The following is a 27013-nucleotide window of genomic DNA, read 5'->3' on the forward strand; positions in this document are numbered from 1 at the left end:
TTTGATATCTGAAGCAATCCAATACAAAGCGAGATATCTGGGAGGGAGGCTCATGGGATGGCTGTACCAAATGACCCGATTTTATGTAGATTATGTATAGATTACATTCTACATCTCTGGACACAGTGGTGCTCAGGAGTGATGAGGGACCTGGTCACTAGGATCGCAGGTCAATACGAGCCTGGAAGTCAAGGCCCAAAAGTTAAACCTGTGATTGGTGAGTCAATCATCTTCCCCAGTGAACTTACAGAGCCATGGGTTTGACAATAAGCCCTTGACTTCTGGACTTCCAACTGACCTTCAGGGTTCGATCTTGAGTATCATATAGACCCAGGACTCACCAATGACAAATGAGGAAATTGATGAGGAATCGCTCCTCAAACGTCTTACTCTGATATCTAAGATCCTGAACATTAGCCTCGAACTCTGGACTGGCCGACTCGTGAGGTCACCCACCTTTGTGCCTCCGCCCACATGGAGCTCCAATCCTCTAGTATTTTGTGTGTGTACCATCAAGTTCAAGTTTATCGTCATTCAACCGTACACATGTATACCACCAAACAAAACAATGTTCCTCTGGACCAAGCTGCACAACACAGTATGTATAACCCATACACAACACAAAGTAATGTTACTACAAATAAATTAACAAATAATAAGGTGAATTTACAGTACATTTTACAAAGTAAACAGCATAATGCTATTGGCATTCCCAGCCACTTCCCAGGTCTCATCATGTATAGAGTTCCATAGTCTTATGGTGTGGGGGAAGAAGCTGTTTCCCATAGTAACAGTTCTTGCCCTAAAGCTACGGTACCCTCTTGCCTTATGGTAGGGGTCAAAGAGATTGCTGGACAGATGGGAGGGATCAGAATCAGAATCAGGTTTATTATCACTAGCAGGTGACATGAAATTTGTTAATGTAGCAGCAGCAGTTCAATGCAATACATAATCTAGCAGAGAAAAAATATAAAAAATAATAAGTAGACAAATAAACCAATTTCATATATTGAACAGATTTTTTAAAACTTGCACCAACAGCAATATTGTATATTAAAAAAAGTGACAATGCCAAGGGCTCTGCATATGCAGTGCTCCTGATGAATATCTCTAATGGGTAGAAGAGACTCAAATAATCCTTTGTAGAGGGTCTTGTGGTCAGACGCCTTGTAACTGCCATACCAGACGGTGACACAGGTGGTCAGGACATTCAGTGAAGTGGTGGGGGGGGGTAACCTCACTCACCACAATCACCTCAGGAAGCAGAGATGTTGCAGTGCTTTCTTGACCAAAGAGATGATAATCAGTTTTACAAAACAAATAAAACTGACAGATTCAATGTTCCCCATAATCACACCTACCAAACCAACAAGAAGAGTTTGAAAAGTGCTGGACGGAAAGAAATGAACTGCTCTGGAATGTATTTTCCGCACTCAGGCCCTGGACTGTTTGTCAACAGCATTAATCATTATCAGTAAAAAACAGTGCAAGCGTTTCCCTGGATGCCCTGCCCACCTCGTTACTATCACCCATGTCTGCACAAAACTTAGACCCTTCACAAACTCAAGAACACTTTGCAAAGAACTTTTCTGAAATTTTGTTTTGCTTTAGAACAAAAATAACCAGATCACAAAAGCATGAAAGACAAGGCTCTCAGAAATGCACAGACCTGCTATCGGCCTAGTGTAACCATTATTGTCCAAGGACCAAATGCGTCATAACAGGTCAGTAACGCCTTCTCTCCCTCTGCTGTCAGATTTCCTCCCACCTTCCAAAGACATACTGGTTAGTAAGTTAGATGATCATTGGAAATTGCCCATGATTATGCAAGGGTTAAATCAGTGCATTGATGGCAGTGTGGCTCAAAAGGTCATAAGGGCCTGTTCTGTGCTGTAACTCTAAATAAATAAATAAATAAATAAATAAATAGATAAATAAGCACGCACAAACATAACAGCAAGTGTGTACCAAAGAGGACAAATAGGGTGTTTCCAAACCGGAACCATAGATGAATCCAGAGTTCCATTCTTTGCAGCATTCAAATCGAGTAACCCCGACCTTTAAAAGAAATAAAGATACAACTGTGGCGACCCATTTCCTAGCGTATCCGAACCGACTCACAATTAGATAGCCTACGGGGGTTTGCGAGCACAGAGCTTTGGAGCCTCTGCGCCATGGGGGGCCGGTTGACAGAGGCTTAAAAGTGAGGCTGAAGTTTTCGAATAAAGTTTTTTCCTTCGACTGCAGTTACCGACTCCGTGTCGTAATTTTAGCGCTGCGTGTAGCACACCGCTACAATTGGTGACCCCGACAGTCCAAACGATTTTTGGACCAGAAATGACCGACGCCGCCTCTGTTCATGCGGTTTCGTTGAAACTGCCAGGTTTCTGGACACAGCGCCCGGACCTATGGTTCCAGCAAGCCGAAGCCCAATTCCACGTTCGCCAGATCACCTCAGAAGACACCCGCTACTACTACGTGGTGAGCTCCCTCGACCAGGACACAGCGGCCCAGGTCACGGAGTTCGTACAGTCGCCCCCGGCAGACGGCAAGTACACGGAATTCAAAGCCCTGCTCCTCAGGACTTTCGGACACTCACGGCGCGAGCGGGCTGCCCGTTTACTGCACCTGGATGGCTTGGGCGACAGACCTCCATCGGCTTTAATGAATGAGATGTTGTCTCTCGCCGACGAACACACACCCTGCCTCATGTTTGAGCAGGCATTCCTGGAGCAGCTGCCCGAGGACATACGCCTGCTGCTGTCCGATGCGGATTTCAGTGACCCCCGGAAGGTGGCAGCCCGGGCGGACTTGCTGTGGAACAGCCAAAAAGGTGAGCGGGGCGTCCATTGCACAGATCACCCAGCCACGCTCCCGGCAGCAAACCAGTCCAGGCCCGGCCACAGAGCCCACCAACCCCCGGCCCAATGAACACTGGTGCTTCTACCATCAGCGGTGGGGCGCAGAAGCCCGCCGTTGTCGCCCGCCCTGCAAGTTCCCGGGAAACGCCAGGGCCAACCGCCACTGATGGCTACGGCGGCTGGCCATCGGGATAGCCTCCTGTATGTGTGGGATAGAAGGTCGGGACGCCGGTTTTTGGTCGATACTGGGGCTGAGATCAGCGTTTTACCTCCGACGAGTTACGACACCCGCAGCAGGGCACCGGGTCCCCCCCTGAGGGCCGTGAATGGCAGCACCGTAAGGACCTATGGCACCCGTCAGGTGCAGCTACAGTTCGGCTCCAGCCAGTTCACGTGGGACTTCACACTGGCCGCCGTAGCCCAACCGCTTCTGGGTGCGGATTTTTTGCGGGCTCACAGCCTGCTGGTCGACCTGCCCAGGAAGAGACTGGTACACGCCGAGACCTTTCAGACGTTCTCCCTGGGTGCAGCCCAGTTGCCAGCCCCTCACCTCGGCTCCATCACGCTGTCCGACAACGACTTCACCAGGGTCCTGGCAGAGTTCCCATCGATTCTGGCACCGCAGTTCACAGCGGCCATGCCCAGGCACGGCATACAGCACCACATCCCGACCCAGGGACCACCCCTCCATGCCCGTGTTCGGCGGCTTCCCCCGGACAAGCTCCAACTGGCGAAGGAGGAGTTCCAGAGGATGGAGGAATTGGGGATCATCCGGCGGTCCGACAGCCCATGGGCCTCCCCCCTGCACATGGTGCCCAAAGCGACGGGGGGCTGGAGACCGTGCGGCGACTACCGCAGGTTGAACGAGGCTACCACACCGGACCGCTACCCTGTGCCGCACATTCAGGACTTTGCAGCAAACCTGCACGGCGCACGGATCTTCTCCAAGGTAGATCTCGTCCGGGGATACCATCAAATCCCGATGCATCCTGACGACGTCCCCAAAACGGCTCTCATCACCCCTTTCGGCCTTTTCGAGTTCCTCCGCATGCCGTTCGGCCTGAAGAATGCCGCACAGACGTTCCAGCGGTTAATGGACGCGGTGGGATGGGACCTGGACTTCGCGTTCATCTATTTGGATGACATCCTCATAGCCAGCGGCAGTCGTCAGGAGCATCTGTCCCACCTCCGTCAACTCTGCGCCCGACTGAGTGAGTACGGTCTTACAATCAACCCCGCCAAATGCCAGTTCGGACTCGATACCATTGACTTCCTAGGCCACAGGATTACTAAAGATGGGGCAACCCCTCTGCCCGCTAAGGTAGATGCGGTCCGCCACTTCCCCCGACCCACCACGATCAAAGGCCTTCAGGAATTCGTAGGTATGGTCAATTTCTACCGCCGCTTCCTCCCTTCAGCTGCCCGGATCATGCGCCCCCTGTTCGCCCTGATGTCGGGTCCGAGCAAGGACATTACCTGGGACGAGGAGTCCGCCGCCGCTTTCGTTCAAACGAAGGAAGCTTTGGCGGACGCTGCAATGCTAGTACATCCCAGAATGGACACCCCTACCGCCCTCACAGTGGACGCATCAAACACGGCAGTCGGTGGGGTGCTGGAGCAGCTCATCGCAGGTCGCTGGCAACCCCTGGCGTTTTTCAGCAAACACCTGCGACCACCCGAGCTTAAGTACAGTGCTTTCGACCGGGAACTGTTGGCGCTCTACCTGGCAATCCGGCATTTCAGGTACTTCCTAGAAGGTCGGCCCTTCACCGCGTTCACGGACCACAAACCGCTTACCTTTGCGTTTACGAAAGCATCTGACCCCTGGTCGTCCCGCCAGCAACGCCACCTGTCCTACATCTCTGAATACACGACGGATGTCCGGCACGTCTCGGGTAAGGACAATGTCGTGGCGGATGCGCTCTCTCGCCCTACTGTTCATGCCCTTTCCCAAGGGGTAGACTTTGAGGCACTGGCAGAGGCGCAGCAGGCGGATGAGGAGATTCCGAGTTACAGAACCGCAGTCTCCGGTCTGCAGCTCCAGGACCTCCCCGTGGGCCCAGGTGAGAGGACCCTACTCTGTGACGTCGCCACCGGCCAGCCCCGTCCAGTCGTCCCGACAGCCTGGCGGCGCCGCGTTTTCGACTCCATTCATAACTTGGCGCATCCCTCCATCCGGACAACTGTCCGGATGGTTTCCAGCAGGTTCGTTTGGCACGGACTCCGCAAACAGGTCAGTGAATGGGCCAGAACGTGCATGCACTGCCAGACGGCCAAGGTGCAGCGGCACACCAAAGCCCCACCGCAGCAGTTCCATCCCACCCACCGGCGTTTCGACCACATTCATGTGGATATCGTGGGCCCCCTGCCAGTGTCGCGCGGAGCGCGTTACCTCCTGACTATCGTGGACCGGTTCACAAGATGGCCAGAGGCGGTCCCGCTCACCGACACCACCTCCGAATCTTGCGCCCGAGCCCTGATCGCCACCTGGATATCTCGCTTTGGTGTCCCGGCCCACATTACCTCCGACAGAGGCGCCCAGTTCACCTCCAGCCTGTGGTCAGCTATGGCCAGCCTTTTGGGGACTCAGCTGCACCACACAACTGCATACCACCCACAGTCGAATGGGCTAGTGGAGCGTTTCCACCGTCACCTGAAGTCGGCCCTCATGGCCCGCCTGCGAGGAGCCAACTGGGCGGACGAGCTTCCCTGGGTCCTACTCGGCATCCGCACAGCGCCCAAGGACGACCTGCACGCCTCGTCGGCCGAGTTGGTATACGGCGCGCCCCTGGTCATCCCCGGGGAGTTCCTACCAGCCCCAAGGGGGCAAGAGGAAGAACCCGCAGCAGTCCTGGCCCCCATACCCACTTCACAGCACGGGCGGCACCCGACCTGCGTACCCAAAGACCTACAGAACTGTAAGTTTGTGTTTGTACGAAGGGGCGGGCATCGGCCACCGCTGCAGCGGCCATACAAGGGGCCGTTTATGGTGCTCCGGAACAACGGGTCCACGTTCGTGCTGGACGTTGGGGGGAAAGAGGAGGTTTTCACGGTGGACCGCCTCAAACCGGCCCATGTGGACCTGGCGCAACCGGCCGAGTTTCCGGCGCCTCGGTGCAGAGGCCGACCTCCCAAGCAGGTTCTGGCCCAGACTGTGGACATTGGGGGGTGTATCGCCGGTTCTGGGGGGGGGGGGGTTATGTGGCGACCCATTTCCTAGCGTATCCGAACCGACTCACAATTAGATAGCCTACGGGGGTTTGCGAGCACAGAGCTTTGGAGCCTCTGCGCCATGGGGGGCCGGTTGACAGAGGCTTAAAAGTGAGGCTGAAGTTTTCGAATAAAGTTTTTTCCTTCGACTGCAGTTACCGACTCCGTGTCGTAATTTTAGCGCTGCGTGTAGCACACCGCTACACAACCTCCATAAAGCTATCACAGATACTAAGAGACAGCACTAGTCCAAAATCAAGTCTCACTCCAGTCATCAGCTATGGCAGGGCTAGAAAACAAAGTCGTGCAGCATTGCTAACAATATCTTATATCTTCCCCATGAACTTAACACATTCTATGACTGTCTACACTTCTCACTGCCTCGGTGAAGCAGCCAGCATACATAATCAACAGGCCCACCCACCCTGGTTGTTCTCTCTCTTCTCTCTCATCGGGCAGAAGGTAGAAAAGCCTGAAAGAACATACTGTGGCGACGCTTTTCCTGGCGTATCCGAACCGACTCACAATTAGATAGCCTATGGGGGTTTGCGAGCACAGAGCTTTGGAGCCTCTGCGCCATGGGGGGCCGGTTGACAGAGGCTTAAAAGTGAGGCTGAAGTTTTCGAATAAAGTTTTTTCCTTCGACTGCAGTTACCGACTCCGTGTCGTAATTTTAGCACTGCGTGTAGCACACCGCTACAATTGGTGACCCCAACGGTCCAAACGATTTTTGGACCAGAAATGACCGACGCCGCCTCTGTTCATGCGGTTTCGTTGAAACTGCCGGGTTTCTGGACACAGCGCCCGGACCTATGGTTCCAGCAAGCCGAAGCCCAATTCCACGTTCGCCAGATCACCTCAGAAGACACCCGCTACTACTACGTGGTGAGCTCCCTCAACCAGGACACAGCGGCCCAGGTCGCGGAGTTCGTACAGTCGCCCCCGGCAGACGGCAAGTACACGGAATTCAAAGCTCTGCTCCTCAGGACTTTCAGACTCTCACGGCGTGAGCGGGCTGCCCGTTTACTGCACCTGGACTGCTTGGGCGACAGACCTCCGCGACCCTTTTCCTGGCGTATCCGAACCGACTCACAATTAGATAGCCTACGGGAGTTTGCGAGCACAGAGCTTTGGAGCCTCTGCGCCATGGGGGGGCCGGTTGACAGAGGCTTAAAAGTGAGGCTGAAGTTTTCGAATAAAGTTTTTTCCTTCGACTGCAGTTACCGACTCCGTGTCGTAATTTTAGCGCTGCGTGTAGCACACCGCTACAATACCATCAGCTTCTACTCTGCTGTAAGCACTCTTGTTTGATAAGGCGGACTCTTGGCCTCAGAACCTACCTCATTATGAGTAACCCATACAAAACACTGGTAGGTCAGGCAGCATCAATGGAAAGACTTCATGAAGACTCGTGCCAAGTTCCTCCAGCATTCTTTGTGTGTTGCTCTGGATTTCCATCATCTGCAGAATGGCTTGTGTTTATGGTTTGCTACCTCATTATGATCATGAACTTTATCACTTACCTGCATGGACTCTTTTGGTAGCCTTTACAATTTATTCTGCATTATAATTGTTTTACTTTAATCTAGCTCAATGCTCTGTGTGATAATTTTAAGTCCCTTGGCTTTGCTATTCCTCTATCTGCTCTCAGAAGACTTTTTAAAACATGCACTTACCCCCACTATCTAATCTCTCTCTGCAGCTGTTTTTTGTACACAGCTAAGGTGCCCACCCAGTTTACAGATCTACCCTTGCACAGGCTTTTATTAGCTGTATTCTGCAGTTAGGATGTCACAAGATTTAACTTTGTCAGAGGTTATGGCATTCAAACCCTGCCACAGCTGTTGAGCACCATCAATCTGCAGGCCATGACACTCAGGGACTTGGGCGAGATTGTTATTTTTTTATATAACTGTTTTTCTGGTATCATAATCATATGTGCTGTGTGCAACTCTTGGCTCTGTGTTTGTACCTTGGTCTCCAGAGGAACGTTGTTTCATTTGGGTGAATTCATTTGGGATGTTTGAATGACAATTAAACTTGAAATGAGAGGGCAGAGCAAACAGAACACTTCAAGAACTCAGTTAATCAAGCAAAATCCATGGCAGTCAAAGATGCAGGTCAACACTTAGCCCTGAAGTAGGATCTTAACCAGAAATGTCTACGTACACGTGCTACCTCCACATATATTGCTTAAGCCAAGGAGTAGCACTCTATTGCTGTTGTGCATTTAATATTACAGTAATAGTTGAGTAATCTTGTACATATATTGTTTGGTTAAGCATTCTTGTTTAATAATTCATTACAGGTTATATGTATAATTATGTGAATTGCAGGCAACACCACACTACCACATGATAAGTGCGTGCCTTACTTAGAGTAAACACGAAGTTAAGCTCGCATCTCTCAGTTCTCTTGCTTTCCTTTGAATTAATTTAATGTTTAGAAGTTACGAAACCAACAGTTGCTCATTCTGTATCAGACAACTGTTAGCGCCTGACTTATTCCCCGGGGTGCCACTGCAGTATGGTGGTTAGTATGATGATATTGTGGCGACCCATTTCCTAGCGTATCCGAACCGACTCACAATTAGATAGCCTACGGGGGTTTGCGAGCACAGAGCTTTGGAGCCTCTGCGCCATGGGGGGCCGGTTGACAGAGGCTTAAAAGTGAGGCTGAAGTTTTCGAATAAAGTTTTTTCCTTCGACTGCAGTTACCGACTCCGTGTCGTAATTTTAGCGCTGCGTGTAGCACACCGCTACAATTGGTGACCCCGACAGTCCAAACGATTTTTGGACCAGAAATGACCGACGCCGCCTCTGTTCATGCGGTTTCGTTGAAACTGCCAGGTTTCTGGACACAGCGCCCAGACCTATGGTTCCAGCAAGCCGAAGTGTGGCGACCCATTTCCTAGCGTATCCGAACCGACTCACAATTAGATAGCCTACCGGGGTTTGCAAGCACAGAGCTTTGGAGCCTCTGCGCCATGGGGGGCCGGTTGACAGAGGCTTAAAAGTGAGGCTGAAGTTTTCGAATAAAGTTTTTTCCTTCGACTGCAGTTACCGACTCCGTGTCGTAATTTTAGCACTGCGTGTAGCACACCGCTACAATTGGTGACCCCGACAGTCCAAACGATTTTTGGACCAGAAATGACCGACGCCGCCTCTGTTCATGCGGTTTCGTTGAAACTGCCAGGTTTCTGGACACAGCGCCCGGACCTATGGTTCCAGCAAGCCGAAGTGTGGCGACCCATTTCCTAGCGTATCCGAACCGACTCACAATTAGATAGCCTACCGGGGTTTGCAAGCACAGAGCTTTGGAGCCTCTGCGCCATGGGGGGCCGGTTGACAGAGGCTTAAAAGTGAGGCTGAAGTTTTCGAATAAAGTTTTTTCCTTCGACTGCAGTTACCGACTCCGTGTCGTAATTTTAGCGCTACGTGTAGCACACCGCTACACTATCATAGCTCGGGGCACCAGAGTTCGGAGTTCAATTCCACTGTACTCTGTAAGCAAGTTTGTACATTCACCCCATGACTATGTGGGTTTTCTCCAAATACTCCGGCTTCCCCCCCACAGTCAAGATGTTCCAGTTAGTAGATTAATTGGTCAATATAAATCGTCCTGTAAATCGGGGGATTATAAATCTGTAATTTGTAAATTTAAATTATAAATTATAAATAGATTATAAATTTGTAATATAAATCGGAGGATTGCTAGGTGATGCCGCTTGAAGGGCTTGAAGAGCCTATTCTGCTCTGTATCTCCAAATGTGACTATTCTTCACAAGTACAAATGGATGTAAAGTCCTGAGGGACGGTAAATGATCAAAAATTACCCAAGACACCCCAGCCTTTTGTGCACCTTTGAAAATTATTTTCCCTATTAGTCTTCTTTTCTGCATTGATCATTTGTCAGTTTTTATGTATAACTTTTCATAACTTCTATTCTATTTCTTTATTTTCCTGCAAATGCTTGCAAGAAAATAAATGTCAATCAGAAAAAGAAATGTAGCATCAAATATCAGAAAGGAAGATTTCTGATTATGTAGAGTCCACGCCAGGACCACCAGACACAAAAGTCAGTTACTATCCCCAAGCAGTAAGGCTGATCAACACCTCCACCCCTTAACCCATCCCTCACCACCATTACTTTATCATTTCATGTCAGTTATGTATAGACACTCCTGTGCCTAGTGTCACTTTATGAACATACAATCTATGTATAAATTCTATCTTACATATTTATACAGTATTTATTATTTCTGATTATTTTTGTCTTCTTTACCTTGTGTTTTTTTCTGTTGCATTGGATCCAGAATAACAATTATTTCATTCTCCTTTACACGTGTGTTGGAAATGACATTAAATAAACTTGAATCTTGTACATATGGCAATAAACTTGACTGAGCGCACAACAGCACAAATTTCAAATGAGATGCTGTAGGCTTGCAGAATCTTCCATTATGGTGACATTCAAGTAATTGGATAATAAATTTACTTTGATCATGTCTCAGTTCAAAGAGACAAAGTTACAAGTTAATTAGTTAAACCCATCACTCCTACTGGGGCATAGGCCACTGACAACAGCTCAGTCCTCAGTCCTGGGCCAGTCTTTCAAATTGCACCCAGGTGTAGCCCATTTTCTTGGTTTCAGCTTCAAAGTTGCATCACCAAGTGTTCATTGGCTGGGCTCTCTTCCACTTTCCCTGAGGACTCCACCTCTGTGCTTGCCTGGTGATGTTTGTACTTGGCTTACACAGAGTGTGTTCTAACCATTCCCATCTTCTTTTCCTTAATTGTTCATCCGCTGCCAGCTGTTCCATGCCAGCTCTGCCATAGATCAATATTGCTGATTACTTCTGGCTAGCAGATCCAGGATTTTTCTTAGAAAGCTATTAATAACCGTCAGCACTTCCCTAATGATTGTCTTTGTTACGACAAGAGCAAACACTATTGATCAAGATGAAAACAGTTCATGCACATCCCAAACCACAGAAGTTAATGTACACTTCATTAGCATTATTGCACAGAGTCTAAGAAATAACAAAATTTAAATCAACATCAACTTGTAAAAAAGAGACATAGTCTGGATGTTGGCATAGTCAATCCTTCTATCCAGCTTACATCTGACCTCACCACCTCTATCTGTTGGCTATTAGAATCAAACAGTCCAACCCAATTACCTAACTGCCACATCTCGAGAACAATTACTTTCAACTTTCTACCAACAGATGGAACACTTTATTTGCAACACATAGATCACATTCTAAACACAAAAGAGATTCTGCAGATGTTGGAAATCCACAGCAACACACATAAAATGCTGGAGGATCTCAGTAGGTCAGGCAGCATCTATGGAGGGGAATTAACAATGGACGTTGAGCTTCTTCTCCACTATCAGATTTCTGAACAGTCCATGAACCATGAGCACTACCTCACTCTTCCTCTTCAAGCCATAGAGTCAAATGCTGAAGGAACTCATCATCCGTCTTCAGAGGGAGCAGAGACCCTTCGTCTTCTGCACAGAAGCTGCCTGACCTGTTGAGATCCTCCAGCATTGTGTGGGTGTTATTGGATCACATTCACTACCCTCAGCACAAACACAATCAGTGCCACCGGACTGAAGGAATACTCGCAAAGAAGAAATGCTATTGGAGAACAATATCTGTTCAATTAAACTCCTGATCCAGGTGACACATCAGTGCAATACGAAAGGAATGCTACAGTCCAGAGGTGCTGACTCTCAGAGCAGACATCATGAGGAAAACATTAACAGCTGCTTGACTTGCCAGCAATGAATGAAAAGGTCTGCTTTATTTGTCACATTTATACATTGTATCCCATATATGAAAATACAAGGACTTGCATCAAAAGCCAAAAGCTTCAAAATTTATTATCAAACTACTCATCTGCTATCATACATAGCCCTGAGATTATTTTTCTTGTAGGCAATCACAGTAAAAATCAATGAAAAACCACAAGATAATCAATCAACCAATGTACAAAAGACAACTATGCAAATACTAAAAGAAAATGTTAATAATAAGAAGAAGCAATAAACATAAAGAACATGAGATGTAAAGTCTTTAAAAGTGTGTCTATAGGTTATGGGAACAGTTGAGTGAAGTTATCCTCTTTGGTTCAAGAGCCTGATGGTCAAGAGTAATAACTGTTACTGAACCTGGTGGTGTGGGACCTGAAGCTCCTGTACTTCTTCCTGACTGCAACATCAAAATGGCACAAGTGTATACAAAACATCCACCAACAGAAAACTGGAGAGCCAGAAGGTTTTTGCTTCAGTATTTATAATGTGATGTATAATGCATCAGGCAAAATTTCTGCACAGAGAAAGGCTTAATATTGCAGGTCAAAATTCTGAAGAAAGGTAATCTGTAACTTTGTGTCTTTGCAACTACATATCAATTAAATAGATGAACACACATGGGAGATGGCTTCAACTAGTGCATTCACACTGCAGCAAGGTGGGGGAATGTGCGTGCATAGGTAATAGGTAACAGATCAATACATAGTGCTAAGGGAAGTCATTGCTCTTGAACAGGGGTCACCAACCTTTTTTGCACCGTGGACTGGCCAATTGGGGGGGGGGGGGGGGTGGTGTTAACAAGACCAGAATACAACGATACACAAAGGAGGTTCCTTATGTCCAGTCTATTCTGCAATTTAATTTACATGGCTCTCAGCACTTGCTTCTGTCCCGCTTGCTCGCGCTTTTTCCCTCTCAAAAAACTCAGTGGGTTTGTCTTTAAGTGCGGGGTGCTTGGACTCAAGGTACCGAGCAGTTTTGAGGGCTTCATTGCCTTATTAGACAGCCTCCTGGCCTGAACTCCAACCTCTGCCCGCCCGCCACCAGCCGCCTTGGCCAGATGCAGCTGGTCATGGGTGGGGTGAGAGGACAAGGTAAGGGCCGGAGATCCCCGTGCACAGTCCAGAGAGAGCGACCGACCGAGCAAGGAGTGCGACAGGGCGCCCCCCCCCCCCCCCCCGTAGGTAGGTAGGTAGGATCTACCGGCCGACAAAAGTTTGGCTAGAGGGATAACTTTCAGATTGCAGCGAGGTATCTCCTCTGATACTTGTGAAATCCTGAGCCCGAATTAGGTCGTCTGTGAATATTTTAGCACTGGTTCCCCACAAACACTCAGTGTGGTAAGCAGGCTTAGAGGCGGCGCCCATCTGTCCACGCTCCAGGCCAGTAGCGACGGCTCTTCTCGCTGGCTGCTCAAGGCCAACCAGTGATCCCTGGCGCGAAGGTATCACTGTGTTTAGGCAACTGATGACCTCGCGTGCATTCAAGTTCAACAGTGGGCTTGACAGGGAATGAGGAAAGGTGCAGCTGACTCGTATCATTTCCTCGCGGCCCGGTGGATAGAGACCACTGCTCTAGAAGAAATAGATCCATACATTACACTCCCTCCCCCTTTAGATTAATGCAAAATAAACTGTATAGGTACAAAGCATTCAATTTCTCTTTCACAAACCCGATTCCAAATAAACATGTATTCACAGTAACAGTCCATAACTAACTTCATAGTTCTAAAAGTTCAGTCTTTTAGGTGGTGCTCTGTTTCTCTCAGGAAAACACCCCTGGACCTGTGGGGTGGCATCAGGTTTGGAAGGTGTCTTCCTTAAGACAATGTTCTGGGTTTCTGGTGTTGCATTGCTGTTAGTGACATGATCATTACTGAGAGGCAAGCTCGGTGGTTCTAATGTGTCAGTCTGGTTGGATGCCGTCTACTTGGGTGTGTTCTTTGGTTGAGCATTGAGTAAATTGAGTAAAACACGTCCATATGACGTCTCCATGTCTGATCTCCAACATCCACTGTGTGAATCAGTGGTCCAGTTCTTGTAGCTATCCTACCAGGTGTCCAGTTGCCTTCTCAGTAATCACATGCTAGGACTTCCTGTCCAATCTCAAAGTTCCTTGCTGCTTCACTTGACATTGCCTGAACTGTCCATTCTGCACTTTCCCCTGTAGATCTAGTTTCAGGAGGTCTATGCAAGATCTCAAGATTCCTACACATAGACAGGTGTTTGATTTGTCATTGCATGAACAGAGTTCTAATACACAAAATGGAAGCTGTCCACCTTGAGCTGCACAGAAATGTGCTCCTTCTCCATCGCCTTAATGGACTTCTTGAATGTTTGGATAAATCTTTCAGCTAACCCTGTTGGGTGGTGAGGAGCTGACTTGAAATGTCTGATGCCATTTTCCTTCATAAACTTCTAGAGTTGTACTATGGAGAGCATTCTGACAGGCTGTATCACTGTCTGATATGGAGGGGCTACTGCACAGGACCAAAAGAAGCTGCAGAAAGTTGTAAATCTAGTCAGCTCCAGCTTGGGTACTAGCCTACAAAGTACATTGGACACCTTCAGGGAGCGGATTCTGAGAAAGGCAGCGTCCATTAATAAGGACCTCCAGCACCCACGCATGTGCTTTTCTCACTGTTACCGTCAAGTAGGAGGCACAAAAGCCCGAAGGCACACACTCAGTGATTCAAGAACAGCTTCTTCCCCTCTGCCATCTGATTCCTAAATGGAATTTGAATCTTTGGACACTACCTCACCTTTTTAAATATCTACACAATGTATGTAGTTGATTTACTTGTTTATTTATTTTTTCTCTCTCTCTCGCTCTCTCTCTGCTAGCTTATGTATTGTATGCATTGAACTGCTGCTGCTAAGTTAACAAATTTCACGTCACATACCAGTGATAATAAGACTGATTCTAATTCTGAATTCTTCTGACGTGTACTGTGGTCCACTGTCACTCACAATTTGTTCTGGTAAGCCATTTCTACTGAAGATGGTCCCCATAGCAGAGACAGTCTTTACTGAGGTGGTTGACTTTATTGGTAGAAGCTCTGGCCACTACGAATGAGCATCCACAGCAATCAGAAACATGGAGTCCATGAATGGCCCAGCAAAGTTAATATGTACTCTTTGCCATAGTGATGTAGTCCACTCCCACAGATGTAACAGTGTCTGTTAGGATGCACTTTGAACTTATTGGCATCCCAAACAGCTTTTGGCCAAGTCCTCAATCTATATATCTATTCCCGGCCACCACACATAACTCTGGGCAAGACTCTTAATCTTGACTGCTCACAGGTGCCCTTCATGCAGATTTTCTAACACTCTGGTTTAGAGAGAACCACAACACAAAATCTACACATTAGCATTCTTTGACAAACCGACAGTTGGTCTTGTCTCATTGAGAGCTCCGGAAACATAGGGTTACCATAAGCTAGCCATCCTCGCATGGTGATTTCATACACTGTTGACTATGTTGGGTCTTTGTAATTCCAAATTTGTTACCGGCAGCTGGTCCCCCGATGCTGTGTGGAAGACCTCTGCTGGGTCACAGAATGAAGACTTTTCTTCTTCAGTTGCCAACAGTGGAAGACATGACGAGCTGTCAGCATTGCTATGTTGCTTGGTACCTTTGAACTCTATGTCATAAGGGTGAGCTCCGAGGAACAATGTCCAACATTGTAACCAGGTAGCAGTCATCACTGGAATTCCCTTCCTGGGATTGAAAATGGACACAAGGTGATCTGTCACTGGCGTAAACTTTTGTCTGTAGAAGTAGTGATGGAACTTCTTTATTCCCCATACCAGACTAAGGGCCTCTTCGTTGATCTGTACATAGTTGCATTTTCATCAGTTATCTTGAAGCAAATGCAATCAGATGTTCAGATCCATCTTTCATACTGTGTGACAAAACTGCTCCAATGGCATAAGGGGATGAACCACAGGCCAGTCTGATGGGTAGTGATGGGCCATAATGGGTGAGCAGTTCATTTGATTTCACCAGTCTCTTTGCTTCCTTGAATGCTCTTTCACTCCTTTCTGACCATTCCCACTTTACTCCTGTCTGTAACAGTGGACTCAATGGGTGCAGCACTCTAGCAATGTTTGGGAGAAATCAGTGGTAGCTGTTTACAAGGCCCAAGTACAATCTTGAGTTGTGACATATTTTCCGGTTTGGATGCCTGTAGGACTATTTCAATCTTCTCGTGACTTCTGTAAGCCATGCTTGTCAATATGTCCACAATATGAGATTTCATTCTTGAGAAACTCACATTTCTCTCTCTTTGTGTGCAGACCATACTCATTCAGTCTGGTCTGGTCAGCACTTTACCAATGTTCTGGAGGTGCTCTTTGTCATTCTTTCCAGTCACTATGATGTCATGAAGGTAACATTGTGTTCCTAAGATATTTCTGATCTGTCGTTATCCCTGTCAGTAACCTCCTCCAATCCACCTGGGCAAGCTCCTCTCTCATGCCTCTGTAATTCCCTTTATTTCATTGCGGTACTGACACATGTGACTTATGCTCTTAAATTGCAGTACGAATTCAATCATATTATGATCAATGACTCCTTTATATTAAGCTCCCTACTAAGATCTCAGTTATTACTCAACACTCAATCCAAGATACCCTTCCTCCAAGTAGGCTCAAGCACAAGCTGCTCTAAAAAGCCTTGTAGGCATTCAACAAATTCCCTCTCTTGTGATCTGACACCAACCTGATTTTTCCCAATCCCCTTGCATATTGAAGTCCCCCCATTACAATTGTAACATTACCCTTATTACATGCCTTTTCCAGCTTCCGTTGCAATCTCGACCCCACATCTCGCCTACTATTTGGAGGCCTATGTATGATTCCCATTGTTTTTTTACCCTTGCAGTTTCTCAACTCAACCCACAGAGATTCAACATTCTATGATCTTATGTCACCTCTTTCTAAAGATGTAATTCCAACAAAGACACACCACACCTTTCTGCCAGTCCTTTTGACACAAATTATATCCTTTGATGTTAAGCTCCCAACTACTGCCTCCTTTCAGACACAACTCAGTCATGTTATCCACTCTATTGAGGCCTTTCAATATTCAATAGGTTTCAATGAGATCACCCCTCAGGCCCCAATGAGTACAGACCCAGAGCCATCAAACACCCATACTATGTTAACACTTCCATTCCTGGGATCACTCTCATGAAATTCCTCTGGATCTTCTCCACTGCCAGCACATATTTTCATCAATAAGCCCAAAAGTGCTCACAATACTCCAAGTGCGGTATGACCAATGCTTTATAAAGCCTCTGCATTATATTCTTTTTTATATTCTAGTCCCTACGACAAGAGGCTGCTGTTACAGAACTGGCTTGAGCAGCAGTTTTCCTGCCCTCAGAAGTTAAATGTATTCAACAAAGCTGCCAACAGCATACTTTAAAGAGCACTGCTGGACACATCTCCTTCTGTGTAACTCCTGCTGAACATGCTAGGGCAAATACTGTGCCCTGTTCGGCAGTATCTAAAGGTATTTTTATGAGCTTTGGAATTTATTTGCAAAACTTTCCATTGTGAGAATGTTTAAATAACTTGTATAAATAGCAACTGGTACGAGTCCTGTCCCAACTTTCCAAACACAACCGACAACACTCTGGTTCTCTTCCACACTGAAGCTTATGCTTCAAGATTCAGGTTTAACATGTGTACATAACAACCTAACTCTATATGTGCCTTTAATGGCAAGATACATTGACATACGGTTAGGATTTGCAGATCATCTCAAAGAAAGAATTAGCTTTATATGTCATCTATACATCAAAACAGTCCAAGGAGGTGATGCCTACACCTGGAGATACTGTGAAAAACTGGTCCAGGACAGAGAAGTCTGTCGAGATATTTTCGGTAACCCACATCCCAGTAGGGATGATGAGTTTAAGTAAGATCAATCTAACCCTTCTCTCCCATATAGCCCTCCATTTTTCTTTCACCTGTGTGCCTAATCAGTCTCTTAAATCTTCCCTAATATATCTGTCTCTACCATCATCTCTGGCAGCAAACGCAATACTCTGATTAAAAAAAACTTGCCTCTGTCATCCCTCCGATGGATTAGCCATGTCTGCCCTGCGAAGAAGTGTCTGGCTAACAACTATCTATATCTCTTAGCATCTTATACATCTCTGTCAGGTCACCTCTCATCCTCCTTCGCTCCAAAAAGGAAGTCCTAGCTTGATTAACCTTCCCTCATATGACATGCTCTCTAATCCAGCTGTACAGCTGAAACATTGCTGAGAAAGATAACCTCCTAATGGGAGAGCACACCCTCACAAAGCACTCAAACACTCAGGGCTCCCCCGCATTTGTGAGAACACTGGAATAGGTTTATCCACAACCTCATTAACCGATGGAGTCGGGCTAAAAGCCCTGACAGAACCTCTTGTTCAGAGACCCTGGGAGCAGTGGACACTGCTTGCAGCTGACACACAGAATGACAACCTGGTGTCAGAGGACCAATTAAACTCCAGGAGAGAGCCATCATGTTGCAATAAGCTTAAGCCCAGGTGGGGACCTTCACAAAACCCTGTTTTCATCCTGCATTGCCTCACTGAATTTACCCACATTAGATAAATTTGCTTCAAGTACCTCACAATTCTCCAAACATTGGTATGATGTGTAACATACGCAAGGGAGCCTCAGTAGTGTAGCAATTAGTGTGACACTTTTACAGTTCAGATTGGATATCAGAGTTCGATTCCGGCATCCTCTGAAAGCATGCTTACGTTCTTCTGGATGGTCCAGTTTACCCCATGGTCTAAAGACAGTTGGTTAGCAGGTTGATTGGAGTTAAGACCCTAAGATATAGGAGCAAATTAGGCCATTTGGCCCATCAAGTCTGCTCCACCATTTTATCATGGCTGATCCATTTTCCCTCTCTTCTACCTTCTCCCCATATCCATTCATGCCCTGACTAATCAAGAATCTATCACCCTTTGCCTTAAATATACCGAATGACTTGGTATCCACAGCCACCTGTGGCAATGAATTCCACAGACTCACCACTCCCTGGCTAAAGAAATTCTTATCTCCATTCTAAATGTACGCCCCTCTATTCTGAGGCTGTGTCTTCTGATCTTAGACTCCCCACCATAGGAAACATCTACTCATTCAATTAACCACATAGCTCCTGATTTCCCAGAGTAGTCAAGAGTTATACAGCAGAGAAACAGGCCCTTCATCCCAACTGGTCCATAGTGGCCAACTAAGATGGTCCCATTTACTAGTGTTGGGCCCATGTGCCTTTCCCATCCATGTCCCTATCCAATTGCCTTTTAAATGCTATTTAATGCAACTGCCTCAACCACTTCCTCTGGCAGCTCATTCCATATAAGGACTACTCTCCAGTGGAAAAATTGCCCCGTAGGTTCTTATTAAATCTCTCCGCTCTCACCCTGCACCTATTTCATTAGGTCTTGATTCCCCAATGCTGGGTAAGACTGTACATTTACCCTCTCTACACACTTACAATTGAATACACCTCTATAAGATTGCACTTCTGTTCCAGTGGAAAACTTCAGTCCTTTGGGTCCAGAAACATCCTTGTAAATTTCTTCAACCTTTCTAGGACAATGGTATCTTTCCTACAACAGGATAACCAAAACCAAACACAATATTCCAAATGCAACATTACATCCCAGCTTTTACACTCAATGCCCTGACTGTCGTAGACCAGCGTTCCAAAATCTTCATCACCCTGTCTCCCTAGAATACCACTTTCAGTGAACTACATACTGCTCCACCGTGTCTACCTACAACACCACTTTCAGAGAACAATGTACTTCACCACCCTGTCTACCCTACGACCTAAGCTTCAGTGAACGATGTACTTCACCACCCCGTCTACCCTACGACCTAAGCTTCAGTGAACGATGTACTTCACCACCCAGTCTACCCTACGACCTAAGCTTCAGTGAACGATGTACTTCACCACCCCGTCTACCCTACGACCTAAGCTTCAGTGAACGATGTACTTCACCACCCTGTCTACCCTACGACCTAAGCTTCAGTGAACGATGTACTTCACCACCCTGTCTACCCTACGACCTAAGCTTCAGTGAACGATGTACTTCACCACCCCGTCTACCCTACGACCTAAGCTTCAGTGAACGATGTACTTCACCACCCCGTCTACCCTACGACCTAAGCTTCAGTGAACGATGTACTTCACCACCCCGTCTACCCTACGACCTAAGCTTCAGTGAACGATGTACTTCACCACCCCGTCTACCCTACGACCTAAGCTTCAGTGAACGATGTACTTCACCACCCCGTCTACCCTACGACCTAAGCTTCAGTGAACGATGTACTTCACCACCCCGTCTACCCTACGACCTAAGCTTCAGTGAACGATGTACTTCACCACCCCGTCTACCCTACGACCTAAGCTTCAGCGAACGATGTACTTCACCACCCTGTTCTAGGCTTCAGTCACCCCACCTGAAGAAATATTTCCTGATTTCACTCCTGAATAGACAGGCCCCAACTCTGGTAACCCCTGTGGACAGTTGAACCTGGTTCATTATTAAACATCAGAATTTCTTCTTCAAACTTGTTCCTAAACACCATTTTCATGGGGTCTCCAATACACAGGATCACACTAGGCTGCAGAGTGTTGAAGACCCAGCCATCTACATTACGGTCACAACCCTCCCTACCATCATGGGCATCTTCAAAGAGTTGGTGCCTCAAAATGGTGGCATCCATCACTGAGGACTCTCACCATCTGAGACATGCTGCCTTGTCATTACTACCATTGGGATGGAGATACAGAGGCCTGAAGCCACACACTCAACATTTTAGGAACAGCTTCTTCCTCTCCACCATCCGATTTCAAAATGGTCCGTGAACACTACCTCATTATTCATCCTTTGCATTGTTTACTTTTGTCATTTATAGTAATTTTTAGGCTTGCACTGTACTGCTGCCACAAAATACATTGCATATGTCACCGATATTAAAACCCATTCCAATTCTGATAAGCGAATTTCCACAGTCCTGCAGAGTAAAGAATTCCAAAGATACACTACCATGAGGGAAGAAATCTCTCATTTCTGTACTCAATTGCTCAACAAAGAGACCACAAATGACGAAATATGGAGGAAGCAATCAATTTGCTGGACTCAGTTTCAATCACTCTTCATCTCATGTTCTTATTATTTATCGCTTATTTATTATTTAATTTTCCTTTTTCTGTTTCTACTTGCAGCTTGTGGGTTTTTTGGGGTTGTTTGTCCTGTTGGGTGTGATCTTTCATTGATTCTACTGTGTTTCTTTGTACTTACTGTGCATGCCTGCAAGAAAACGTATCTCAGGCTTGTATATGGTAACATATATGATAATAAATTTATTTTGAACTTCGAAGGAAATACACCAGAATCTTAAAATTTGCTGGGGGTTGAGGTTAGTATGATAGCAGGTTGTCAATTCATCATTAAACAAGGCCCGTTCTCAAAGCAATGAAAATCTACACCTCATTATATCATACCCCAAGAATGTTCACAAGCCGCTACAAACCACAACAGCATTCCACAGCATTGCCAGTAAAACCATACCCAGGGGAAGACTCAAGAGTTCAGCCAAACCACTACAATCAATACATAATTGGTCCACATTTATACTTCAAATACCCAACAGTACAACAGATACAAACCTGTTGATGGTATCCATCATACAGCCCTCATTACTGGGGGAAAAGCTCCATTCAACATAGGTTGGCACTTCCATTGTATCCTGGACAATGGACTACCTGACTGGCAGACAACGGTTTTTGTGTTTTCAGAGCTGCGTGTCAGACATGGCTATAAGCAGCACTGGAGGCCCACAGGGGACTGTATTGACTCCCTTCCTGTTTACCCTTATACCAGGGATTTTAGATACAACACTGAGTTAAGTCATCTGCAGAAATTCTCTGAGGACTTAGCAACAGTTGGGTATATAAAGGAAGGTTGGGAGGCTGAATACAGAGCCCTGGTGGAGGACTTTGTCAAATGGTGCAAGCTGAATCATCTGCATCTCAACATCAGTAAGCCCAAGGAGATGATGATAGACTTCAGGAAAACTAAGCCTGTGCTGCTCCCTGTTACTATTGATGGTGAGGGCGTGGATGTGGTGAGGATCTACAAGCACCTGGGGGTGCACCTGGACAACAAACTTGAGGCTGTGTATGAGGAGCCTCTACTTCCTGAGGAGACTGAGGTCCTTTGGAACATGCAGGCCTCTCCTTCACGCATTCTACTACTCTGTTTTTGCCGGTACAATCTTCTATGTCGTGGTGTGCTGGGGCAATGGTATCAACATGGATAATGCCAAAAGACTCAATAAACTGATTAGAAAGGCTGGCTCGTTAGCGACCATAAGACATAGGAGCAGAATTAGGCCATTCAGCCCATCAAGTCTGCCTGGATCCCACTCAACCCCTTACACCTGCCCTCTTGCCATATCCTTTGATGCTCTGACCGATCAGGAAACAATCAACTTCCACTTTAAATACACCCACAGATTTGGCAGACTGTGGCAGAGCATTCCACAGATTCACTACTCACTGGCTAAAATAATTCCTCCTTACCTCTGTTCTAAGGGATCGCCCCCCCCTCCCCAATTTTGAGGTTGGGCCCTCTAGTTCTGGATACCCTTACCATAGGAAACAACCTCAGCACATCCCTTCAACATTCAGTAGAGGAGTCAAACTGGACACACTGGAGGCTGTGGCAGAACAAAGTACCCAGCAGAAAATCCTGGCAATTCTGAACAATGTTTCTCACCCTCTGCATGCCACCTTGGCTGAACAGAGGAGCACTTTCAGTAATGGACTAAGACAACTGTGCTGCTCCAAACAGCACTGTATGAGGTCATTCTTACCCTCGGCCATTAGGCTCTATGAGTCAACTTATAGCCAGGGAACCGATGATCCCCTCCTGTTAGACTGTTTGAGGTCACTTATTTTTTTACCCTTTCTTACTTCACTTCTAATATTTGCATATTTGTGCACTTGCAATGCTACTGTGACACTGTAATTTCCTTTGGATCAATAAAGTATCTATCTATCTAACCTCCATCTCCCAGGACACGCCCTCTTCTCATTGCTACCATCAAGGAGGAGAGATACAGGAGCCTGAAGACCCACATTCAGCATTTCAGGAACAGCTTCTTCTCCTCATCCATCATATTTCTGAATAGATAGTGAACCCATAAACACTTCCTCACTATTTTTTGACTACTTAGTCAAGTAATGGCAGCAAATGTTACACAGAACTGAATGAGAATGATCTGTGATTTTTGATTTTGGGGCTTGCAAACAATGTGTTCTGAAATCTGAATCAAATTATAGGTCAATATGAAAAGTTTAAGGAAAAATAACTCTCCAATACCCATGTAAACATTCATTTAATTCATGCCATAAGATAAAATACAGCTCTACCACATTGTCTTCTTTCCCAGTAAAAGCAAAGATTACTAAGTTACCAGAGAAGCAGGAATGCTTTCCTCGCCAAATGTAGCAGGAAACGATACCAACGCCAACACATATTCAATTCAGTTTCATTCAATTAACACCAGCCCTAAGGTCTGTTAATGAATGGCTCTGCTTAAACAAACAGCCTCAGTACATCACTTCATTCAGGGTCTGATTATATTTCAGATTCAGCTTTCCTTTACACCTGCTCCCACAACATAGCCAAGGAAGGACCTACTTAGGGCCACTTCCTTCACTCCTTCTCCAAGTTACCAGTGGGTTCCCCAGAACTCGGGTCATCGTGAAACTTTACCACCATCACCACCCCCCCAACACCAGAGTTCCCTCAAAATCCAGCCGGGATCCCCATCAAGCTCCCCGATATTCATCACCAGCACCATCCTCTGCCCAATTCAGGACACACCTCTCCTCCATACCCACAACCTGAGGGGGCAATAACCCTCCTATCCCCACCCAGCCAGGTCCTGGGTTAAAACAGCCCACTGGCACCCCACCCTCACCACCCTGAGCATATAAGTCAACAATTCTACCACACCCCGCCCCGAGATAACCAAGCACCCAACTCTCAAAGACCCGCAACCCTCTATCTTTCCCCCCCTCACGGGTTCCCTTCTCCTCTCTCACGGACACCCGCGTTCCCTTATCCTCACCCCCCCTCACGGGCACCCGCGTTCCCTTACCCTCACCCCCTCACGGGCACCCGCGTTCCCCTACCCTCACCCCCCCTCACGGGCACCCGCGTTCCCCTACCCTCACCCTCTCACGGGCACCCGCGTTCCCCTACCCCCACCCCCTCACGGGCACCCGCGTTCCCCTCCCCCACCCCCTCACGGGCACCCGCGTTCCCCTCCCTCACCCCCTCACGGGCACCCGCGTTCCCCTCCCCTCACGGGCACCCGCGTTCCCCTCCCTCACCCCCTCACGGGCACCCGCGTTCCCCTACCCTCACCCCCCTTCACGGGCACCCGCGTTCCCCTACCCCCACCCCCTCACGGGCACCCGCGTTCCCCTACCCTCACCCCCCTCACGGGCACCCGCGTTCCCCTACCCTCACCCCCCCTCACGGGCACCCGCGTTCCCCTACCCTCACCCCCCCTCACGGGCACCCGCGTTCCCCTACCCTCACCCCCCCTCACGGGCACCCGCGTTCCCCTACCCCACCCCCTCACGGGCACCCGCGTTCCCCTCCCCTCACCCCCTCACGGGCACCCGCGTTCCCCTCCCTCACCCCCTCACGGGCACCCGCGTTCCCCTCTCCTCACCCCCTCACGGGCACCCGCGTTCCCCTCCCCTCACCCCCTCACGGGCACCCGCGTTCCCCTCCCTCACCCCCTCACGGGCACCCGCGTTCCCCTCCCTCACCCCCTCACGGGCACCCGCGTTCCCCTCCCTCACCCCCTCACGGGCACCCGCGTTCCCCTCCTCTCACGGGCACCGCAATCACGTCCTCTCCATCGGGGGTACCTCCTCTTCCTTTCCCCGCGGTCCTCATTCCCTCCACCGTAAATTCCAACGGAACCAACCCACTTCGCCGGTTACTCGCGATTCCCCCTCGCTCCCTCGCTCCCCGGCACTCGCCAGGTCCCCGCCGGACCGTACCTGGACTCGGACGCTCCACAACCCCGGGGCAGAGCTCGGCTGCTGACGGATCGCGGCGGGTCGGGAGGGACGGAGGGGATTGGAGGGGAGGAGGCGCCTCTGTCGCGCGCCCGTCACTCCCGCGCGCGCGCCGCCGCCGTCACCATCGGTTACGCGCCCCGTGTCAGACGCATTTCACTCTCCAAATTTGGTAGGAGTGGTGGGGGGGATTAACCTCAGACAGTGCCAATTGATGAAAGGTTATGCCAAAGATATCACACTGCTATGTGTAACTTAAGTTGTCTGCAATATATTTTTATTGAGGTTGACAGGGTTTGGAATAAGTGAAATAGCAGCTCAATGCTCACTCCCCTGTGTCGGGCGGCACCCCTCCAGTGGCCCAAACACATGGACCCGACCGGCATCAAACAGGAAGTGGCGTCAGGGTGGTGAAGAGATTTTTTTCAGTCTAAATGAAATGTTTTAAATAGCGATAATCTCAACGATCGTCTCCTTTTATCTTTTAATTCCTAATTTAAGTTGTCATTAATATAAAATTTCGATAATTTCCGTTAGAGATCAACGAATAGTTCGGTGTCCACAGCCAGTGCAGTGCATTCTGGGGATTGTAGTTCCATTTCGGCTCCATTTAAAAAAAGTCTCGTCCTTAAAGGGAAAATTCAGTTCAGCCGATAGTAATTAAAGGCGGGAAGATGCTAGCCCAGTTTGGAGTTCGGTTCTTCTCAGCCAGAAACTTGATAGATCTAACCAGATTGAGGTTAGAAGTTATGCTGCAGCGTTTTAAAACTCTATCTTTAAAGGGAGAGGATGTGTCCTATCGTGGGAGCGTCGAGGACAGAAGGTTCAGCTTTAGAACAGAGATTCGGAATTTCTTTAGCCAGAGGGTGGTAAATCTGTGGAATTCATTGCCACAGACGGTTTGAAGGCTGTCATTAGATGTATTTAAAACAGAGGTTGATAGGTTCTTGGTTAGTCAGGGTGTCGAAGGTTACTGGGAGAAAACCGGAGAGCAGGCTTGAGAGGGACAATAATTCAGGCAAGATGGGCCAGTGGCCACTCTTATGGTGTGGTCTAAGATTTGTGCCCACTTAGTGGGTTTTTTAAACAGTTTTCAATAGAGTTGATAGGGTCAATTTAGAAGCAGTCTGCCACAGGAGATGCTTGAGGTCAAGTGGGTGAACTTGGCTCAGAGATAGTCACTTACCCTCTGCGTTGTGCCCATCCCCCGTGCTAACTAACTGAGCAATCCCTTTAAACTGCTCCTTTCCGAGAACCTATCTGTGTTTTTTTCCATCATAGTGGAGAGTCTAAGACCAGAGAGCACAGTCTCAGAATCCAGGGATGTCTAATTTGAATGGAGTTGAGGAGGAATTTCTTTAGCCAGAGAGTGGTAAATCTGTGGAATTCATTGCCACAGACGGTTGTGGAGGCCAAGTCATTGGGTAAATTTAAAGTAGATATTGATAAGTTCTTGATTGGTCATGGTGTCAAAGATTACAGGGAGAAGGGAGGGAATGGGGTTGAGAGGGGAAATAAATCAGCCATGATAAAATGGTGGAGCAGACCTGATGGGCTAAATGGTCTAATTCTGCTTCTATGTAACATGGTCTTACAGACACAGCAGACTGCTGATGCTGAAAACCTAGAGCAACACAGAAACTGTTGTATGAACTCAGTGGGAGATGGAACTGGAATTGGTTTATTATTGTCACATGTACTGCCATACAGTGAAAAGTTTGTCTTGTTCATACAGATCAAATCATTGCACAGTGCACTGAGGTAGAACAAGGTAAAAATGCAGAATAGAGTGTAACAGCTACAGAGGAAGAGCAGTGCAGGCAGGCAATGAGGTGCAAGGTCATAACGAGATAGATTGTGAGGTCAAGAGCCCATCTTATTGTACCCGGGATAGAAGGTGTACTTGAGCCTGATGGTACATGCTTTCAGGCTTTAGCCGAGGGAAGAAGGGAGATGAGATAAAAGACTTTCATTATACTGACTGC

The 27013-nt window shown here is 47.6% G+C and overlaps 1 protein-coding gene across 3 annotated transcripts in view; it reads right to left on the reverse strand.

Moving 5' to 3' along the window:
- LOC132407065 (granule associated Rac and RHOG effector protein 1-like) overlaps positions 1-25143 on the reverse strand; it is a 244548-nt gene extending 219405 nt beyond the window's left edge. The window contains exon 1 of one of the 3 annotated variants that reach the window (XM_059993321.1): positions 25011-25143. The gene's annotated coding sequence lies outside the window, so the exon portion shown is untranslated. The remainder of the gene's footprint in view (positions 1-25010) is intronic. The other 2 variants (XM_059993320.1, XM_059993324.1) reach the window with 2 other exon arrangements.
- Positions 25144-27013: the final 1870 nt, after the last annotated feature.

The sequence above is a fragment of the Hypanus sabinus genome, chromosome 17 (assembly GCF_030144855.1).
Source record: "Hypanus sabinus isolate sHypSab1 chromosome 17, sHypSab1.hap1, whole genome shotgun sequence".
Taxonomy (NCBI): domain Eukaryota; kingdom Metazoa; phylum Chordata; class Chondrichthyes; order Myliobatiformes; family Dasyatidae; genus Hypanus; species Hypanus sabinus.